This window comes from Rattus rattus, chromosome 3, assembly GCF_011064425.1.
Source record: "Rattus rattus isolate New Zealand chromosome 3, Rrattus_CSIRO_v1, whole genome shotgun sequence".
Taxonomy (NCBI): Eukaryota; Metazoa; Chordata; class Mammalia; order Rodentia; family Muridae; genus Rattus; species Rattus rattus.
Window position 1 is genome coordinate 84154350 of NC_046156.1, and position 20685 is coordinate 84175034.

Here is a 20685-nt window from a genome sequence, read left to right on the forward strand (position 1 = left end):
GAACCCATGGGCACAGGGGAAATTTTCCTGAACAAAACACCAATGTCTTATGCTCTAAGATCAAGAATTGACAAATGGGACCTTATAAAATTGCAAAGCTTGTGTACGGCAAAGGACAATTTTATTAAAACAAAAAGGCAACCAGCAGATTTGGAAAAGTTCTTTACCAACCCTACATCTGATAGTTAATATCCAATATATACAAAAACCTCAGGAAGTGGAGACTCCAGAGAGCCAAGTAACCCTATTAAAGATGGGGTACAGAGCTAAACAAAGAATTCTCAGCTGAGCAATAATGAACTGTTGTGAAGTACCTAAAGAAATGTTCATCATCCTTAGTCATCAGGGAAATGCAAATCAAAATAATCCTGAGATTCCACCCCACACCAGTCCAAATGACTAAGATCAAATACTCATGTGACAATAGATGCTGATGAGAATTTGGAGAAAGAGGGAGACTCCTCCATTGTTGGTGGGATTGCAGACTGGTACAACCACTCTGGAAATCAGTCTGCCTGTTCCTCAGAAATAGGACATTTTTCTATCACTGTATTCATAGCAACCTTATTTAAAATAGCCAGAAGCTAGAAAGAACCTAGATGCCCTTCAACAGAGCAACAGATACAGAAAATTTTATACATGTACACAATGGACTACTACTTAGCTCTCAAAAACAATGATTTCATGAAATGGATGAAACTAGAAAGTATCCACCTGAGGGAGGTAACCCTGTCAAAAAAAAAAAATAACACACAGCCCAAAAGCTCAAATTACCCAAGATACAATCCAAAGATCACATGAAGCTTAACAACTAGGATGACCAAATTGTGGATGCTTCAGTTCTTCTTAATAGGGGGAACAAAATTATTCATAGGAGGAGATATGGAGACAATGTTTGCAGCAGAGACTGAGGAATGGCCTGCCCCACCTGGGGATCCAGCCCATATATTTACAGCCACCAAACCTAGACAATATTGATGAAGCCAAAAAGTGCATGCTGACAGGAGCATGATATAGCTGTCTCTTGAGAGAATCAGCCAGAATATGACACAAAAAGAAGTGAATGCTAGTAGCCCACCATTGAACTGAGAACAGAGTCCACATTGAAAGAGTTAGAGAAAGCATTGAAGGAGCTGAAGGAGCTTGCAACCCCATAAGAACAACTGCCAACCAACCAGAGCTCCCAAGGTCTAAAGCACTACCCAAAGACTATTCATGGACGGACCCATGGCTCCAATTGCATAGGTAGCAGAGGATGGCCTTGTTGGGCACCAATGGAAGGAGAAGCCCTTCGTCCTGCCAAGGCTGGACCCCCCCCCAGTGTAGGGGAATGTCAGGGCGGGGAGATAGGAAGGGGGGTTGATAAGGGAGGGGGAACACTCTTATAGAAGAAGAGGAAAGGGGATGGTATAGGGGACTCGTGGATGGAAACATGGGAAAGAGAATAACATTTGAAATGTAAATAAAAAATATCCAATTAAAAAAAAGTCTTCATTCAATTTGGGAAGTATTTGATACTTTCTTATAAAGTGAAACATAAATTTGCATAATATTAGCAATTCTCTTCACTTATGAATATATTAAAATTTAGATTCTACAAGGAGTTATATAAAATTGTCTGTATTATGATAGTCACCAACAAGTAAATTATTCTAAAATTGACTTTTATGGTAAGATGACTACTGCATAATTAAAAATAAACACTCAATATAAATATTAAGTTGGCAGAATATTAGACTAAATTAATGAATGAAGCTACTTGCAAAATTTAGATACTTAACAATTTTTCATATGGTTTCTTGGAAAGTGTAAAACTGTAAGTACAATAAAAGATCAGTAGTCTCTAGTGGCTGGATTGGAAATGGAAAAATTAATCCAGTTGAACATAGCAGGGCACTTTGCTGGTAGTTCATTTTACAAAATAATTGCCTCGTATGCATGAGAACCCCTTGTGATCCACACAAAGAGAAACGATATGGTGGGAATGGTGGATAAATAAGATATCTTAACAGAGCAGTAGGAGACAGAAAGATCTTTAGAGATCCTCAGCAAATTTTGTCTCATTGGTGACTCTCTGGCCAACTAGAAAGCCTGTGTCAAAATAAGGTGACTTGTGATTGTCTTTTGGCTCCCAAATTACAAGCAGATAAGTGGCATGTGTACTGCTGCACACATGCACACATAAGGACACTAATATAAAAATGCTCTAAATCAGTAAGTCTATATATTCAATATTTGTGACTGTGCATATATAGTCCCACAATATATTATGCTGTCACATAATCATTAACATAATGAATTTAAAGTGTGAACCTTGAAGAAGGTGATTGATTCACAATATAAACCTCATATGGATAAGATTAAGGCCCTTTTCAAATGGCTTCGGGGAGCAGAACCATTTCTTTTTATCCTTCTTTCCCTGTTCTGAATGATCCTTTCTTCAAATCGATGCATAAAGCACCATATGGAAATTAGACATTAGCGTTCACCAGAATGCAACCATTGACTTAATCTTACACTTTTCAGCCTTCAGAACTAAGAAAACAAAAAACAATATTGTTGTCTATACTGTTTTTACTTTTTTGTTTTAGAATCACAGACTAAAATATATACTTTAAAAGGAAAAAGATAATCCCATATTTACACTAAATATTGGCGTTGATTTTATCCTCATGTCTTAGAATTTCCATTACTGTAAAGAGACCATGACCCAGACAACTTTTACAAGGAACAACATTTCACTGGGGCTAGCTTACAGGTTCAGAGACTCAGGCCATTACCATCAGGGCAGGAACCATGGCATCATCTGGGCAGGCAAGGTCCTGGAGAAGCCAAGACTTCTACATCTTGATCAGAAGGCAGTCACCAGAAGACTGTCTTCCAGGCAGGTAGGAGGAGGGTCTGAAAGCTGAGCGACACAGAGACAAAGTTCCTCAATCAAAGGCACACCTATTCCAACAAGGCCACACCTCTAATAATGCTACTCCCCACATGGAAACCACCACATTACACTGATGTTTCCCAGAGACTTCTTCAAACATGAGTCTATGAGGGCCACAGTTAGCCATAGCATAATGCAAAATACATTTAGTCCAAATTCAAAGTCCCACTAGTCAATAGCAGACTCAAAAATGTTAGAAGTCAAAAGTTCAGTCTCTTTTTGAGATTCATGCAGTCTCTTAACTGTAATCCCATATAAAGTCAAAATCAAAAAACCAATCACATACCTCCAACATCACAGGATTCACATTATTATTCCAAAGTGTCATTGTGAGGAAACACTGGACCAAAGAAACACCAAACACCAGCTTTGAGAACTCCAAACTCTACATCTCCATGTCTGATGTATAATTTCTTTCAGCTTTGTTGAATACAAGACAATTCTTTCTCTTGCACTGGTTTCACTCTATAAATCATCTTTCCTCAGCAGGTATCCCATGTCTTTGAGTCTCCAAAGCAACATCAACTCCATAGCTTCTTGTTACAGTGTCTGAGATCCTTATTACATGATATTTTGGTCTCCTCCAAAGGGTCACTTCACCAGCTCTTCACTGTGTAGCACTTTATGTTCTGGTTAACTCCACTACAGTGCTGCTGCTGTTTTGGACATTATTCCATGGTACTGGTATCTTCAATTTCCTGAAGTTTTACACTACACTTTACTTTACACTACAACTATGTTTTGCCTATAGCTTCTCATAGGCGACCTTCATTCCTGGATCATTAATTGCAACCAAGGCTGTACCTTCACCAATGGCTTTTCCTGTCTTATCACAGTGTCAAGTTTCATGACCCCTTCATGGAATCAAAACCTGTACCACCTGGGTAATTCTTAAACATTAGCAAGTCCAGCTGAACTTCAAGGTACAACTTGGGTTATCTTTGGAATGCAGCTTCTTTGTGCTCTCAGAAAACTTTTCCCAGAAGATTTCACTTCAGTGATGATGGTCTCTCCTTAATCATCCATAATTTCCATTTTATTGCATATTTTATATATTTACATTTCAAATGTTATTCCCTTTCCCTGCTTCCCCCTTCCATGTCCCCTCCCTCTGCTTCTATGAGGAGGCTCCCCCTCCCATCCACCCACTCCCACCCAACACTCTGGCAGTCTCCTACACAGGGAAAATGAGCCTTAACAAGGGCTTCTCCTCCTCTTGATGCCACATAATGTCATCCTCTGCTATACATGTGACTGGAGCCATTGGTCCCTCCATGTGTACTCTTTGGTTGGTGGTTTAGTCCCTGGGAGTCTGCTTGGTTGATATGATTGTTCCCATGGGGTTGCAAAACCCTTCAGCTCCTTCAGTCCTTTCTCTAACTCCTCCATTGGGAGGAGTTATTCTGATGATTAGCTACATGCTTATTCTGATGGTCAGCTACAAGCATCCTCATCTGTATCAGTAAGGCTCTGGAAGAGCCTCTCAGGAGACATCCATATCAGCCTCCTGCCAGCAACCACTTCTTGGTAGCAGCAATAGTGACTGTGTTTGTGGCTGCAGTTGGGATGAATTCCCAGGTAGGGCAGTTTCTGGATGCCCTATCTTTCAGTCCTTGCTCTACTATTTGTCCCTCTATTTCCTCCCATGAGTATTTTGTTCCCCCTTCTAAGGACCGAAACATCCACACTTTGGTCTTCCTTTTTCTTGAGCTTTATTTACTCTGTGAATTGCCTTAAGAATTTCTTGAACTCATTGTTTTTAACAGCTGAGTAGTATTCCATTGTGTAAATGTACCACATTTTCTGTATCCATTCCACTATTGAAAGACATCTGGGTTCTTTTCAGTTTCTGGCTATTGTAAGTAAAGCTGCTCTGTACATAATGGAGCATTTGTCCTTCTTAGTGTCAGCTTACCAGCACCAACTCTCTCAGTAATCCCTTTTTATCCTTGTCTCTAAAGCCACAACCAGATGGCTGAAGCTACCAAGTTCTGCTGCTTGCTGGGGCTGGAACATGCCCACATCCTTGTTCTATTACATTATCGCTGATTTTCTATTTTCCATCTCCTTCACTGCCTAAACATGGCTGTCTTGGAATTTGCTTTGTAGCCTGACCTTGAACTCAGAGATCTATTTCATGGCTGTCTGCTGAATGCCGTGATTAAAGGTGTTTACCACAAAACTAGACTTAAGCTTTTAGTTGCTTGGAACTTCTTGAAACTCTTGAGAGCGTATCTACTCTTAAAACAACAACAACAACAACAACAAATAAACAAATAAACAAATAAACAAACACACTAAAAACAAAACAAAACACCACCAACAAGAAAGCATAAATTTTATCATACCTTTAGATATACAGATGCTAGAGCACAAAGTACAGCTGGCTGAAAGAAAGGGAACAAAGAGAGACTTAGAAGAGTGACCGCTAAAGCTATGCCTCCATAATACATAACTGCAGAAACTACCTCCTTCATTAATTCTTCTGACTTGGAGGCTAGCTTTTATAATCACTGATGTGAAACAGTAAATATTGATTTGATGATGTCATAGATGAACAGATACTTTATTTTCGAATGGATTTTAGAGCACCAGCTTATGAGTAATTGCCATATTCAGAATAATCCAACAATATACACAATTTGACAGAGGTATCAGCACTGTACTAGAATTTCTGGGCACAAATTGCTTGTCTTTTCCAAAGATCCATTTGGAATTTCTCTTCTTGAAATAGTGAAGAATAGTTTCAGATGTCAGTCAAATAGAAATTAATTGCTCCTGTCAGATTGGTCATACAATTTCTGTCACTTATGAATTTGGAGCTGACTTTAAAGTGACAAAGCAACCAGTGTGTCAGGTTTAAACAGAAAGAGATCCTTTAATACCAAAGATATACCTATCCTCCTGCAGAGAATGATGCAGAAAGGATCTGCTCATATTAGTAAGCTTATATTCTTGATGCACTCTGAGCGGCTGAAAGCACACAGCCCAGGGCTTATTATCAATGTCCCTTAGGTATGCAAATGCCACAGCACAGAGTAAGAGGAGCTGAAAGAAAGGGAACAAAGACAGAGATGCAAGAGCGATTGGCTTAGAGCTATATTTTCATCCTTACTATGGAGATTGTCGCATTATGTCCCTATGGGAGAAACCAGAGATACCTATGAGAAAGCAAACTCAGTTTCCAAATGTAAAATGTGAATTACCTAAGTCACACTAAGTTTATTAGAATTTAGATGTAGACATAGGAAATAATCCTTTCATATTCTTAAATGTCACTTAAAATCCTCTTCATAAATCTAAGTATAGCACATAGAGATTAGTACATTAATAGCGCCTTCAATAAACAATATCAGGTAAAATTAAATTTCTTTACCTCTTTTTTTCCCTGCTAATGAAATACTAATGTTCTATCAACACAAAGAAATAGAAGATTTTGGAATGGGTTTCAGAGGTTGAAATTGTATGTTATTGTTACGCATGTTTCAGCATGTATATAGGCATAGATCAACTGAATATAAGTATTGAAGATGGAAATGGTGATGTATTTCACTGTTTAGCTGATGGAGGAGGGGAGAGCTGGTTTTTGGCTCATTTCAATACATGAGCAATAGAAAAGGTATGAGAACCATAATATAAGCACTGTACCTCGTGTGGCTATAATAAAGATGTTTACAAGAGGGTTTGCTTTTCGACAATATTTAATGGGTTTCATCATAGCTTTCAATAGCTAAGTAGCTAGCAACTAGCAGACTTTCTTCTCTTGAGTTTCAAGCTGATTAAATTCTAGAAAAATAAAAATATTTTCCTTCTAGTAAGTTTAATCAGCCATCCTTTTTTATCTAAAAAAATTGGAATTTTATGTTTGACAATAATATAGATAGGCACATGTACGTTTATGAAACAACAATAAACATATTTTAGCAAGTAAATCTCATTTTACCCAATCACAATAAGGCTGTTATAATTTCACTTTAAAAGTTTATTTCTAAAATGTGAAAAGCTCAAAACTTTAGTGGTATTGTTGTAATTCATGTACAAGCCTGTTTTGTTAGATACTTGATACTCAGGTATATTAAATTTATGTAACACTATTATGTTTTATGCATTCTATTTATGAAAACAACAGTATAAATAAAAAATTTTGGTGTTTTTCTTTTCAGATGCCAGGATATAAAAATTATTATGTATTCATATCAAGTAAAATTCTCTGAAATGCAATGAATACTTAATATAAAAAGGAAAGACCTATAACAAAATATGGCAATATGATTCTTCTTAAAAAGTGGCATTCATGGTTTCTTATCTTTATTTTATGGGACCAGTACTTACAAAGGAGATCTATACTATTATAAGTATATAATTTACAGGACATTGAGATTAATGCTGAAGATTCAGTATTAAAATTTCTGGACACTATTTTGCTTTGAGATACCTTTGGCAATCACTTCTTTTCTATTCGCATGTTCCTTTTAACTGCCTATGTCCCTGGAGCTCTGAGTAGTATTTTATGGACAGGAAAGGGCCTTACTTCCGTAGCCACAGGGAGGCCAGGGAGGCCGCTGTCCTTAGCATAAACTCTGGAGCTGAGATGTTAGAAATAAGTGAACCTAATCTCGGGATTGATGTAAGAATAAAATTGTAAAAGTACATTTAAGATTTCAAAGATTGGAAACAACTTAGTACAAAAGCCTTGAAGAAGGATAGAATAAAAGTTGCAGATCTACAAACCATCATATTCTGGTACTAGTTATGAGAGGAAAGAAGATAGTGAAGGAATAGCTTGTGATAGTCATTTCTAATCACTAGCACTATTGCTGTCTTTTCATATTTGTTATTTATTTGTGTGTTCACTTATTCATCAATAATCTACCTAGGTACTTTATTTTACTTTTGTCTAATTGCTTTTTTATTTAAAAGCAATTTATACACAAATGTACATTATTTCATTTGTTATCATTTGTACTGTCATTACATAAAATGTTTTTCATATATTTTCTTCATTATAGACCAACGATCCTAACTTTTTGGCAGTAATATATATTAAGTATCACTATACAAAAAGAATTGTTTGAGACATTAGAAGTATAGTTGCAAAGTAAGCAGTGTCTGTTTTCTTTAAGTAATCTCACCAGGAAGGTATAAAAGAATTAGGATGTAGGTAGTGTATAGCTTAGGGTACTAGAGAGTTAGAAGTGGAGTGAATGGCATGGGTAACACAAACAGGAAAAATGAATGCCCACTTTGAAGACATGTTCACAGAGTAATCAGGAATAAGTCTAAAATAGAAAATATGCAGAATCCTTTCCAACATTTTCATTTTGCACTTAAAAGTCTGAGCATTTCTCCACCAGTTTCTAATGTCTATTAATTAAAGGCTAACTTTAAACTCTGCATGTTATCTTTCAATAACCATTGTATTTTAATCTTACTGTTTTATTGATTACAGATCGATGATGACATTGGGATTGGAGAAGGCCCAGAGGAAGAGGTGGAATTGGGAAAATGCACAATGATCATTTTACTTGAGTAGCCTGGGGTTACAGGTTCAACTGTAGTAGGTATTGTGGAAAGCATGATGTATTTTTAAGATTTAATGTAGGTTAAAAAATGATTCACAAGACCATGCTTCCATCAATAAGCACCTTCTAGTATATCCTATTTAAAATGCAAAAATTTCTAAGGAAAGCCTTAATTGTTATGGGTAAGGAAACAAATAATAGTACATCTTATTACAACTTGTCCCAAAGTTTCAATTATTGTTCATTGTACAATTTTTACATTTTGTTTATTTTTTTTATTTTGGCTAGTGTACTCAGGGAAATGTTGTCTTTGCTAGGGTTTCTATTGCTGTGAAAAGACACCATGACTAAAGCAACTCTCATAAAGGACAACATTTAATTAGACTGACTTACAGATTCAGAGGTTCAGTCCATTGTCAAGGTGGGAACAAGACAGAATCCAGGGAGACCTGAGGCTGGAGGAACCAAAAGTTCTACATCTTGATCCAAAGGTAAACAGGAAAAGAATGGCATCCATGTGGCTAGGAGGAGGGTCACAATTACAGTGACACACTTCCTCCTGCAAGGCTACACTACTCCAACAAGGCACATTTCCTAACAGTTCCACTCCCTGGGCCAAGCATATTCAAAGCACCACACTTGTCTATTTCAGATTGTTATCATGACTATGCATAGAAGCATATAGATAGGTCTGTGGATGTCCTCAGTGTGGACCTGTTTCTTGCATTCACAAATACAGAGCAGCAGCTTAAATTCATAGAATCAATAAAATAATTTAGTTTGATCTGCTGGTCTATCAGTACTTGGTAGAATTTATGACTTAAGGTCCACTGAGATCATCTCCATAAGAAGCCACGGACTGGTAGAACTTCAAGTCATGAGACCTCAATTTTGCAAGGAGATATTTATAACTTACTGTGTAAGTTAGTAGGAATGGGGATAAGAATGACCAGTATAGTCTGAATAATGAGACCACAGCATCATAAATTTGGTGTCATTTCTATGCATTTATGAGAACAGACCTCCCATCTCACTTATTGAATTACTTATCTAAGCTGTCATTTTCTTGATTATTCCCATTATATGTGAGGATAAGTACTTCTGAATGTGGATACACACAGCCCATGAACCCTGTGTTCACCCAGCCCTTCCCTTTATTCATCAAGCAATGTATATCTCTATTGATGAAGAGTTTGAAATGTTGGTCTCACACACAATGGTATTGTGATATAGTGTGACAAAAATATTCAGGTAGTTAATCAAGTAGTTTTATTAACTTCATTTCACACATTATTTATTTGTGTATAATTTACTCTATGCATGCATTTTGATTGCACAGATCAGAAGTCAGGCCATTTAGTGATTACTTTTGATGTGCATATTTTCACATCTCAGGCTTGTTCTTCCTGCAATTCATACAGAGCTTCTCTGTATGCCTGCCTTGCTAATTACATTTTCTATGCAACACTGCATTTGAGAGTCAGCAACTGGGGGGGGTGTCTCTCGTGTGTCAACATTGCATTTATAACCTATATGTATATTTCAAGAAAAAAGCACCAAAAAAAAAATCAGGCCTAAAAATACATACAAGTAACAGAATAAGGGCTGAGCAGCCTATATGTGAAAACAATACCAATTACTGAAGACAGGCCGTAAGTTATAAATTTAAAGGAGAATGCTGGTAGCTATATCGGAATATTTGGAAGAAAGGAAGTGATAAGTGTGATTTTATTATAATCATAAAAGTAAAATTACAAAAAAGAAAACATATTAAGCCAGGACTCATTTTTATGGTTGTTTGTTTGTTTATTCTTTGGTCTTTGTTTTATCACTCTTCTGCAAGGCAATTCTGTGAAATCTTTCAGGAGGCAAGTTGAGGGATACTGCAGTACTACATAAACCTGATGTCTGCATTCCCTCACTGTGTGAAACATCTGTGCAATAGGGAACTGGTTGAGGACAGTAATGAACCATAGCACACTGGAATTCAAATCCTCTAGGGAAGTGAGGCACAGATTACACACTCAGGCATTTGTAAATTCTGTAGTCACTGCTAAGTGTCTCTGACAGTTTCAGTCTAGTATTGAACTTTCTTCACAACTTCATTGTAAACTGTCTATAAACTTTTCCCTTTGTGAATCAGTGAAATCTCTGGAGCAGGCTACCTAAAGTGAGAAATTAGGAATTGTTAGCCCAAGTCAGTATTTTCCTTAATCCTTAAGGAATTTTTCATATGCAAGCACTGATACTCAGTACTAAAGGGCAAGAGATGAAGGGCTTTTCCATCACTCAGGAGGCTAGTTAAGCTAAGTTTCAATTTTTATCTTTGTATCATGATCTACAACTCTACGCTTTAACATGGCAATTAGGGACACCTAATTTGATTTAAATTCCTCAGGGTCACTTTCCATCATTTCTTAGTGTCCACAGATCTCTAAAATCATTGTTTGGAATAACTTCTATGTCCTGAGATGTCATTAATGTTTCAGACAGAAAGTTGGAAGCAGATATTTCATTGTTGTCAGAGCATATAACACCTTGGTACTTTTAAGTGTCCTTTATTCTTTTTTTTTCAGTTATATTAAGCTTGTCGCATGTAATTTTATTTATATATTTCTTTAGCACATCTTATCCCACTGTTTTTAATCATAAATTTTAAATAATTTTTTTAAATGTTGTGAATTCCCAGTATTAATTTTCAAGCTTTTGCTTTTCTTGGAACTTCTACCAGAACTTTTAGCAATGTTGATTAGTTTTTCTGTCCTCAATTCATGGCAACCACATTTAAATATTCCATTAAAAAATTAGCCATGTTTAAGGATAGATATTGAACCAAAATTGCAGTTTGAATTCTCTCTTCCTTTTCATAGAAATTTCTGTCAAGCTAAACTGTGAATATATAGTTGTAATCAATGAAAATTTGCTCTCCGGTTTTGTCTGGTGACCACAGAAAATATTAGAATGTTGAGTGCTAGTAGGAGATGATAAAACAACTACTTTTCTGCTTAAACCATATTTCAGTTATTCTGGCAAACACCAGATCTCAGCCTAAGATCTGGGCTTAAATTACATGTCAGATGCAGGGTCAGGCTAATACCCTGCATGAGTTCAAAACTAAGGTGACAGCAGATGCTGGTGAGGATGTGGAGAAAGGGGAACACCATTGCTGGTGGGATTGCAAACTAATACAACAACTCTGGAAATTCATCTGGAGGTTGCTCAGAAAATTGGAAATAGTTCTTCCTGAGGATCAAGCTATACCACTCCTGGGTATATAACCATGTGAAGCTCCAACATATATAACAAGGAAACATGTTCTACTATGTTCATAGCAGCCTTATTTATAATAACCAGAAGCTGGAAACAACCCAGATGTTCCTCAATAGAGAAATGGATACAGAAAATGTGATACATTTAAATACACTATGGAGTTCTACGCAGCTATTAAAAACAAAGGTTTCATGAAATTCGCAGGCAAATGGATGGAACTTGAAAAATATCATCCTGAGTGAGGTAATCCAGTCACAAAAGAACACACGATGTACTCACTGAAAAGTAGATATTACCCCAAAAGGAGCTTGGAATAGCAATGATATAACTCACAGACCATATGAAACCCAAAAAGAAAGAAGATAACACCAAAGTGTGAATGCTACAGTGCTATTCAGTAGGGGGAAGAGAATAATCTCTGGGAAGTAGAGGGAGAGGGGAGTCTGGGAGGGAGGGGGGAGAGAGAAAAATGAGGGCCAGTTCAGATATGGGAGCAGATGGGGGAGAAGTACAGAGGGTCAGGAATTGGAAAATGGCTGTGTAGCAGTGGGGGAGGGGTAATTGGGGGTAGCCACTGGAAAGTCCCAGATGCCAAGGATCCAAGAGGTTCCCAGGACTCAACAGGGAGGACTGTAGCTGAAATACACAACAACGGGGTGACAGAACCTGTAGAGACCAGTGGATAGGACCATATCCAGTGGATTGCCATAGTCCCAAGTTAAGGGATGGGGCAACCACACACTTCGAATATATTAATCCAAAATTCCTCCTGTCAAAAGGAAATGCAGGGACAATGACTGGGGCAGAAACTGAAGGAAAGGCCATCTGGAGACTGCCCCACCTAGGTATTTGTCCCATTTAATGACAACAAACACAGACACTATTGCTGATGCCGAAAAGTGCTTACTGACAGGAGCCCAGTATAGCTGTCCCCTGAGAGGCTCTGCCAGAGGTGGACCAGTTCAAATGTGGATGTACACACCTACACATGGGACTGAGCATGGTGACTCCAATGGGTAAATTAGGTCAAGGACTGTAGGAGCTGAAGGGGTTTGCAACCTCATGGGAAGAACAACAATATCAACCAACCAGACCCCTCAAAGCTCTCAGGGACTAACCCACCAACCAAATAGTACCGAGCCCGTCCTATGGCACCAGCTGGATATGTAGCAAAGGATTTCCTTGTCTGGCATTACTGGGAAGGGAGCCTCTTGGTCCTGTGGAGACTTGATGACCCAGGATAGTGAAACGGGCTCTAGGCTGCTGAAACAGGTGTGGGTGGGAGGGTGGGGGAGCACCCTTATAGAGGTAGGGGGAAGGAGTGGATAGGGGGCTTGTGTAGGGGAAACTAGGAAGTGGGATAACATTTAAGATATAAACAAAATAACAAATAAAAATGAAAAATATCATAGACTTCAAGTAATCTGTCCAACGCCTTTACTTCCACATGATATTGAACATAATTGTCAATTCAGTGCAACACAGGATCAGCCAATTATCATAATTGGTTAATCATTAAAAGATTAAAAATGCTTACATTAAAGGTTTGTATGAACATACTATTATATCATAATAAATTTAATCCCTAATTATATAAATTATTCACATTTATCCACACACACACACACACACACACACACACACACACACACACACACAGCTTGTACTTTTCCTAGTCTGGATTACTTTGTATCCACTTCCTCACTGCCTCAGTGCCTTTAATATATCTTGTTCATTTATATTCAATGACATCTTAATTAATGAGCCTTACTTGTTTAAAAGAATTCACCTAAACATGACTGATGAGATTCATTTAAGGTACCTAACGTTTCTAGTACCTGTTATATCGAGTAATTATATTCGCCACCCTTTTCTTTCGATCAGAAACTAGCCAAAGGTCCTAATCCAGACAACGAATGTCTTATATATTTCTGTCCTATATTTATGTGTTTTATATTAGACTGTGACAATTTATTTGGATTATATATGAAAATTCTTTACATCATACTTTTCTTGGTATACAAAAATATTCAATCTTTACATGATCTTCAAAGCGAGGCTTCTAGACATCCTACTTCATTAAAAAGAGTGTTGTGTTTTCATTTGACTATTATTGAGTGCTATTTACTTTTGTGGACTGGATTTAAAGTCAAATGAAAGTATGGTATTTTATTACTATATAATTTGGTATTACAGTATCTTAAAATGTATTTAAAATTAAAAAAATGAATATATAGTATTTGTTTTGGCTTCTTACATGTTATCATTTGAGTAGGTCATAGAGAGCATAGGCATTTCACTACATATTCTCAGCTTGTGGGGACAGTCTTTGATATGAAGAATTCTGATTCCTCAGATTGAGTAAGGTAGTACTCTCTGTAATGTGGGAAGATCTCATATAGATTAAAGCCAAAACTTCTTCCTGGATTCTTCCATAAAATTCTGAAAACACTAATGTTCAATTGTACTAATTTATTCATACATTTGTATGCCCACACATAATTTTAAGTCTCTAAAAATTTAATACAATTACGGAGTGTTATGTTTGCACTATAGGGAAAATGAAGTGTGGAATTATAGGTAATGTAGAACAGAGCAAATTGGCAGTGCAAGAATTTTCAGTGAACTTATTTAGTGAATATATCCTCTTAGATATTTTTGAGAGCAAAAATACACATACATTGAGCCACAATTTCATTATTTCTCAGGAGACTAAGCTTAATTATTTTTAGATAAACATGAGCATAAGAGACCGTTCCTTTGGGGTAAATTGAATAAGTGAATGATCAAGTGAGTTTTTGTTAAGTTTTAAGTACTTTTCTTAAATTACAGGATTTGTAGATGGAAATAAATTTAAACGACAAAGCCTCCTGGCCTTCATTATGAAAGAATCAAGGAAATTAACAGGGAACACAGCAGGGTTTGTTATCAAGGAAGAAATTAGTTTGGCTTCTTTTTAAAAACAATTTTGGAACTGAGTTCATGGGAAGGCAAAGTAAGAAATATGTTTGACTGTCAAATACAAGTCTTCATTAGCTCCCATCTTCTTTCTAATATCTCTCGTAATTTTCTCTCCTCTTCTTGTCCCTGTTTCATTCCCTAAGTATACTCTCTCTTAGTTTTATTTTTCCACTTAATGCACAAATAGTACTATAGAAGCCATCATGTGGTAATTGTTCTTAATTATCTTGTGTTTTAAGGATCAATACAGAAGCACTTTGGATTATATGTTTTACTGCTCTTGGAGCTTTCCAAATTCAAAACTGAATTTAATACATCTGACCTGCGGAGAAGCACAGTTTAGCAACATATAAACTGTCCACTATTGATTGTTCTCTCTTCTTTTCTGTGACTGTTTGGCTGTATGCTGTTTTTGTATAGTTTTTATTTATTTACATTTCCAATACTATCCCCTTTCCTGGTTTCCTGTCCATAAACCCTCTATCCCATCCCCCTTACCCCTTCATCTATGAGGTTGTTCCCCCACCCATTCACCCACCCCTTCCCTCTTCCCTTCCCTGACATTCCCCTATGTTAGGGGGTCCAACCTTGGCAGGACCAAGGGCTTCTCTTCCCATTAGTGCCCAACAAGGCCATCCTCTGTTGCATATGGGTCAGTCCATGTGTACTCTTTGGATAGTGGTTTAGTCCCTGGCAACACTGGTTGGTTGGTATTGTTGTTCTTATGGGGTTTCAAACCCCTTCAGCTCCTTCAATTCTTTCTCTAACTCCTCCAATGGGGACCCCATTTTCAGTTCAGTGGTTGGCTGTGAGAGTCCATCTCTGTATTTGCCATGCTCTGACAGAGCCTCTCTAGAGACAGTGCATCTATTATAACTGTGTGTCTAGCTAGCATATGATTGCAAGGAAGAAAATTATTCTTTGTTAAAGTTTGCAAGATGCCTGAGGTAGAAAATCCATATATGACAATAAAATCTTAGAACTACATGTGAAGTTGTTAAAACACCCAAGACTTTAACATACATTAAATCAAAATCTTTTATATTAGGTTTCTTCTGAAACATTCATAATCAGTTCCAATATATACCAAGAAATTATAGAGGAGAAAATGAAACCAACTCTCTGTATGATATAAATGGAGTGAAAATTCTGACTGAAAATTCTGAATGGAATTTCTGAGACTTAAGGTTCTTCGGGATTTTAAAAACTAAATGCTAGCATTATCTGTAAACAAGACAGTTCTCTTAGATATATGATGAATTCATCTCAGAAAAACTACTACATCAAGTATGTAAGAGTGTGCCATATTAGCACCCTAGGGTAAAGGAAACAGTTTAGTATATTCTATTATCACTCTCGTATTTTTCCCTCAATCATTCTTCCCTCTTTTTCTCTCCTTCCTCTTGTCTCTTTTGCTTTTTTCTCCCCAAATATCATTTATTCTCACCCATTTTTCAAGACTCTTCTCTTCCCATCAAGCACTGAGACCAAATTATCATTTATTAATATTATTTTAGTAAAGGAAATGAACTGCGAAGCAAATACAAAATAGGCACAATTTCCAAGATTAAGGATAAGTATCTTAGTAGAAGTAGGGAAAAGAAAAGTTTATGAACCACTGAATATATTACTTTATGATATGATGGATATTAATACAAAGACAAATGTATCATCACTGACAATGATTAAGGAGAGAACTGTCTTATTAATATAGTTAGAACTCACACTTTAGTTAATTTAGAATAAACAAAAGAAAGACCATTGTGAAGATGAATGGTAGTCTTTCTGGCATTGGGAAAGCAAATACAAAGGCAAAAGTATGAAACAGAACTTTGTATGTCTTGCTAGCTTAGAGAAGGCAGGAGTCTTTCTCTTCATTTATCTGTAATTTAGCACACATTGGCTGTATGATTGAAGTGTAGTAAATGCACCTGAGTCAAACTTGTATTTAATCTCATGCTTAATTTTAACAAAAACTGTATGATCTATTTTATTCATAGTTTTTAATGAAGGACTAATTTTAAATTAGTATTTTCTATTATAATATCTGTCACTGTAGTGTTTCTAGCATAAATAATGCACACTAATTACTGCATTTGGATGGATTTATATCAAATAATTTAAATTTTCTATAAATTCTTTAAATCACTGTAATTCATATACACAGTATGTAATATTAATAAAAATTTTAGTGTAGCTCTTTTCTATGCCAACCTAATGAGGAGGCATGATAATCTCTTTTATCTCATGGTCCTTCAAATTTGTCTTTGGTCTGTTTTTGACTGTTTCTACAAAAACATAAAGAGCTCAAATTTCATTTAAAACTACAGACAAAAATAAGTCTCTACCTGAAAAGGAAGAAAAATGTTCCAACATGATTCTTTTTTTTTTTTTTTCCCAGAGCTGGGGACCGAACCCAGGGCTTTGCCCTTGCTAGGCAAGTGCTCTACCACTGAGCTAAATCCCCAACCCCTCCCTCCCAACATGATTCTTAAGCTACATAAGCAGTGGCACTAGAACCACTCTAGTCACGGTTATAGTTAGTCATCCTTGTGAACTGACAAGCCCTCACACTTATAAATAAAGCAATAAAAGAAGTCTGTACCTGTGTTGAAGAATCTAAAGACCAAATGACCAACTTTCATGATGACAGAGAGTTAAAGTGCTAAAGGCCAGAACCAGATTATCTTCAGTTCTTTTTGTCCCTTTGGAAAGCCATTCATTCTCTGCATTTATGTCTGATCCCAGACCTAAAATCCTTGTAACTGTTAAAATGTTTTCAATGTATTTTAAAGAAAATACTAGCTTCCATCAATTCAAAATTAAGAATGTCGCAGGATGGCAACTGATGCTTACAACAGAAATTTCTGCTTAATTTATTTTGTACCAATTATTTTAAATGCCTGTATGTAAAAATGTATTTGTTCTGTTACTATGAACCAACACGAAAGTGTTGAAACATAAGTCTGTGAACTATATGGCTATAGGGGAGGGAGTGACAAAGAAATGACAGACACACATACAGAGAAGCTGGAATCTGTAGGACCATTATCTGGTGGAGATGGACCAAAAGCAACCCAGAAAATGAGCTGCCTGCTTAATTTCAGTAGGAACTCTGTGAGATGACTCAGTATATATTCAACCTGGATGGGGAAGATATGGTTTATAGTTTCTGTATATACTGGTTTTACTGTATTTTTTTTTAAATTAATCATTCTATTCATTTACATCTCCAATGATAACTCACTTCCTGGTTAACCCCTCGACCCTATCCCATGATATCCTACTTCCCAGTTACCTGTCTTGTCTACCCATCCCCCATCCCACATCTGCCCTCCCCCCTCCCCTTGTCTTCATGTGGGTGCTCTCACACCCACCCACACTCTCTTGCCCCACCACTCCAGCATCTCTCTACTCTGGGACATGAATCCTCCCCTGGACCATGAGCCTCCACTACCCTTACTGTGAGGCAAATCCATCCTTTGCTACATATGTATCTGGTGCCATTGATCTCTCTAGGTACATTCCTTGGTTGGTGGTCTAGACTCTGGGAGAATTGGGTGGTCAGGTCAGCCTATATTATACTTCCAATGGGGTTGCAATACCCCTCTGTTCTACCAGTCCTTCTGCTAGCTTTCCCACCAGGCTCCAGAGTTCAGTCTGATGGTTGACTCTAGGCATCCACATCTGCATAGGTCAGTTGCTGTCCTAACCTCTCAAGGAACCACTGCACTTGGTTTCTGTCAGTCACCACCTCTTGACCAGAGCAACAGTGTTGGGCTTAGTGTCTGCAGACATGATGTAACCCTGGTTGGCCCTTCCTTCCTTCTTTGTTCCATTTTTGTCCCTTTACTTTCTTTGGACAGGACCATTTCTGGGTTAAAAAAACAAACAAACAAGGAAACAAAAACAAACAAACAAAAAACCCCAAAATTTTGAAATGGGTGGTTGGCCCCATCCCTCAACCAGGGACCATGCCTATGTACTGGTGGTCTCCACAGGTTCTATCTCCCCGTTCTCTGTGCATTATGGCTAAAGTCAATCCCATTGGGTCCAGGGAGCCTCATGTTTCTCTAGTGTCTGGTACCTTTCAGTGGCTATCCTCAGTACCTCATCCCCCTGCTACCTATTTTTGTTGAATTTCCTGGCCTTCTGTCTCTCACATCTCCAGTTTCTGATACTGCCACCCTTATTTCCTCCCCCTCCTTTGCCCCCTCCCTTGTCCCCCTTCTCCTCCTACTTCCCACAATCATCCTGTTTCCCCCCAATGCAGGACTAAAGCATTCACCTCCAATCTTCCTTCCTTTTCCTTCCTTTTATGCTCCATGTGATCTGTAGGTTGTATCATGGGCATTGTGAGCTTTTAGGCTATTATCCACTTATTAGTGAGCACATACCATGTTTGTTCTTTTGTGGATGGGTTGCCTCACTCAAGATGCCTGCAAGTTTCATGAAGTCACTTTTTTCAAATCGCTGTGTAGTACTCCATTGTGTGTATGTATCATATTTTCTCTATCCATTCTAATGTTGAGTGACATCTGGGTTGTTTCCAGATACTGGCTATTATAAATAAGGCTTCTATGAACATAATGGATCATGTGTCCTTGTTATATGATGCCGCATCTTTTGGTTATACACCATGAGAGGTATAGCTGAGTCTTCAGGTAGATCTATTTTCAATTTTTTCAGGAACCGCCAGACTGATTTCTGAAGGGGTTTTACTAGCTTGCAATCCCACTAGCAATGGAGGAGTGTTCCTCTTTCCCCAAATACTTGCCAACATATGTTGTCACCTGTTTTTTGATCTTAGCCATCCTGACTGGTGTGAGGTGGAATCTCAGAGTCATTTTGATTTGCATTTCCCTGATCACTAAGGATGTCAAACATTTATTTAAGTACTTCTCAGCCATTCAAGATTCCTCTATTTAGCTTTGTAATCCACAGTGTTATTTGGTTCTCTGGAGTCTGCCTTCTGGAGTTCTTTGTATCTTTTGGATATTAGCCCTTTTTCGGGTGTTGAGTTGGTAAATTTATCCCATTCTGTGGGTTGTTCCTTTGTTCTATTGATGGTGCCCTTTTCCTTACAAAAGTTATTCAATTTTATGAGGTCAAATTTGTTGATTGTTGCTCTTAAAGCATAAGACATTGATGTTCTGTTCAGGACGCTTCACCCTGTGCTCTAGTTTTCAAAACTCTTCCCCACTTTCTCTACTATTAGATTTAGCACATTTGGTTTTATGTGGAGGTCCTTGATCAATTTGGATTTGAGCTTCGTGCAAGAAAATAGGAATGGATCAATTTGCATTCTTCTATAGGGTGACCACCAGTTGAACCAGCACCATTTGTTGAAAATGCTATCTTTTTTTCCACTGGATGGTTTTAGCTCTTTTGTCAAAGATCAAGTGACCATAGGTGTGTGGGTTCATTTCTGGGTCTTCAATTCTATTCCACTGATCAACTTGCCTGTTTCTGTACCAATACCATGCAATTTTTTTTATCACTGTTGCTCTATAGCATAGCTTAAGGTTAGCTCTGGCGATTTTCCCAGTAGTTTATTTTTTTTTTTTTTTTTTTTTTTTTGGGGACCTAACCCAGGGCCTCATGCCTCCTAGGCAAGCGCCTACCACTGAGCTAAACCCCAACCCCTATTTTTTTTTTTTTTTGAGTATAGTTTTTCCTATCCTAAGCTTTTTGTTATTCCAAGTGAATTTGCAAATTGCTCTTTCTGAATCTACAAAGAATTGAGTTGGAATTTTGATGTAGATTTCATTGAGTCTGCAGATTGCTTTTGATAAAATGGCCATTTGTACTGTATTAATCTTGCCAATCCATGAGAATGGGAGATCTTTCCATTTAGGGATTTGAAGTTCTTGTCATACAGATCTTTCTTCACTTGCTTGGTTACAGTCACACCAAGATATTTTATAATATGTGTGACTATTGTGAAGGCAGCTCAGCGGTGAAGAGCACTGACTTTTTGTCATTCCAGTG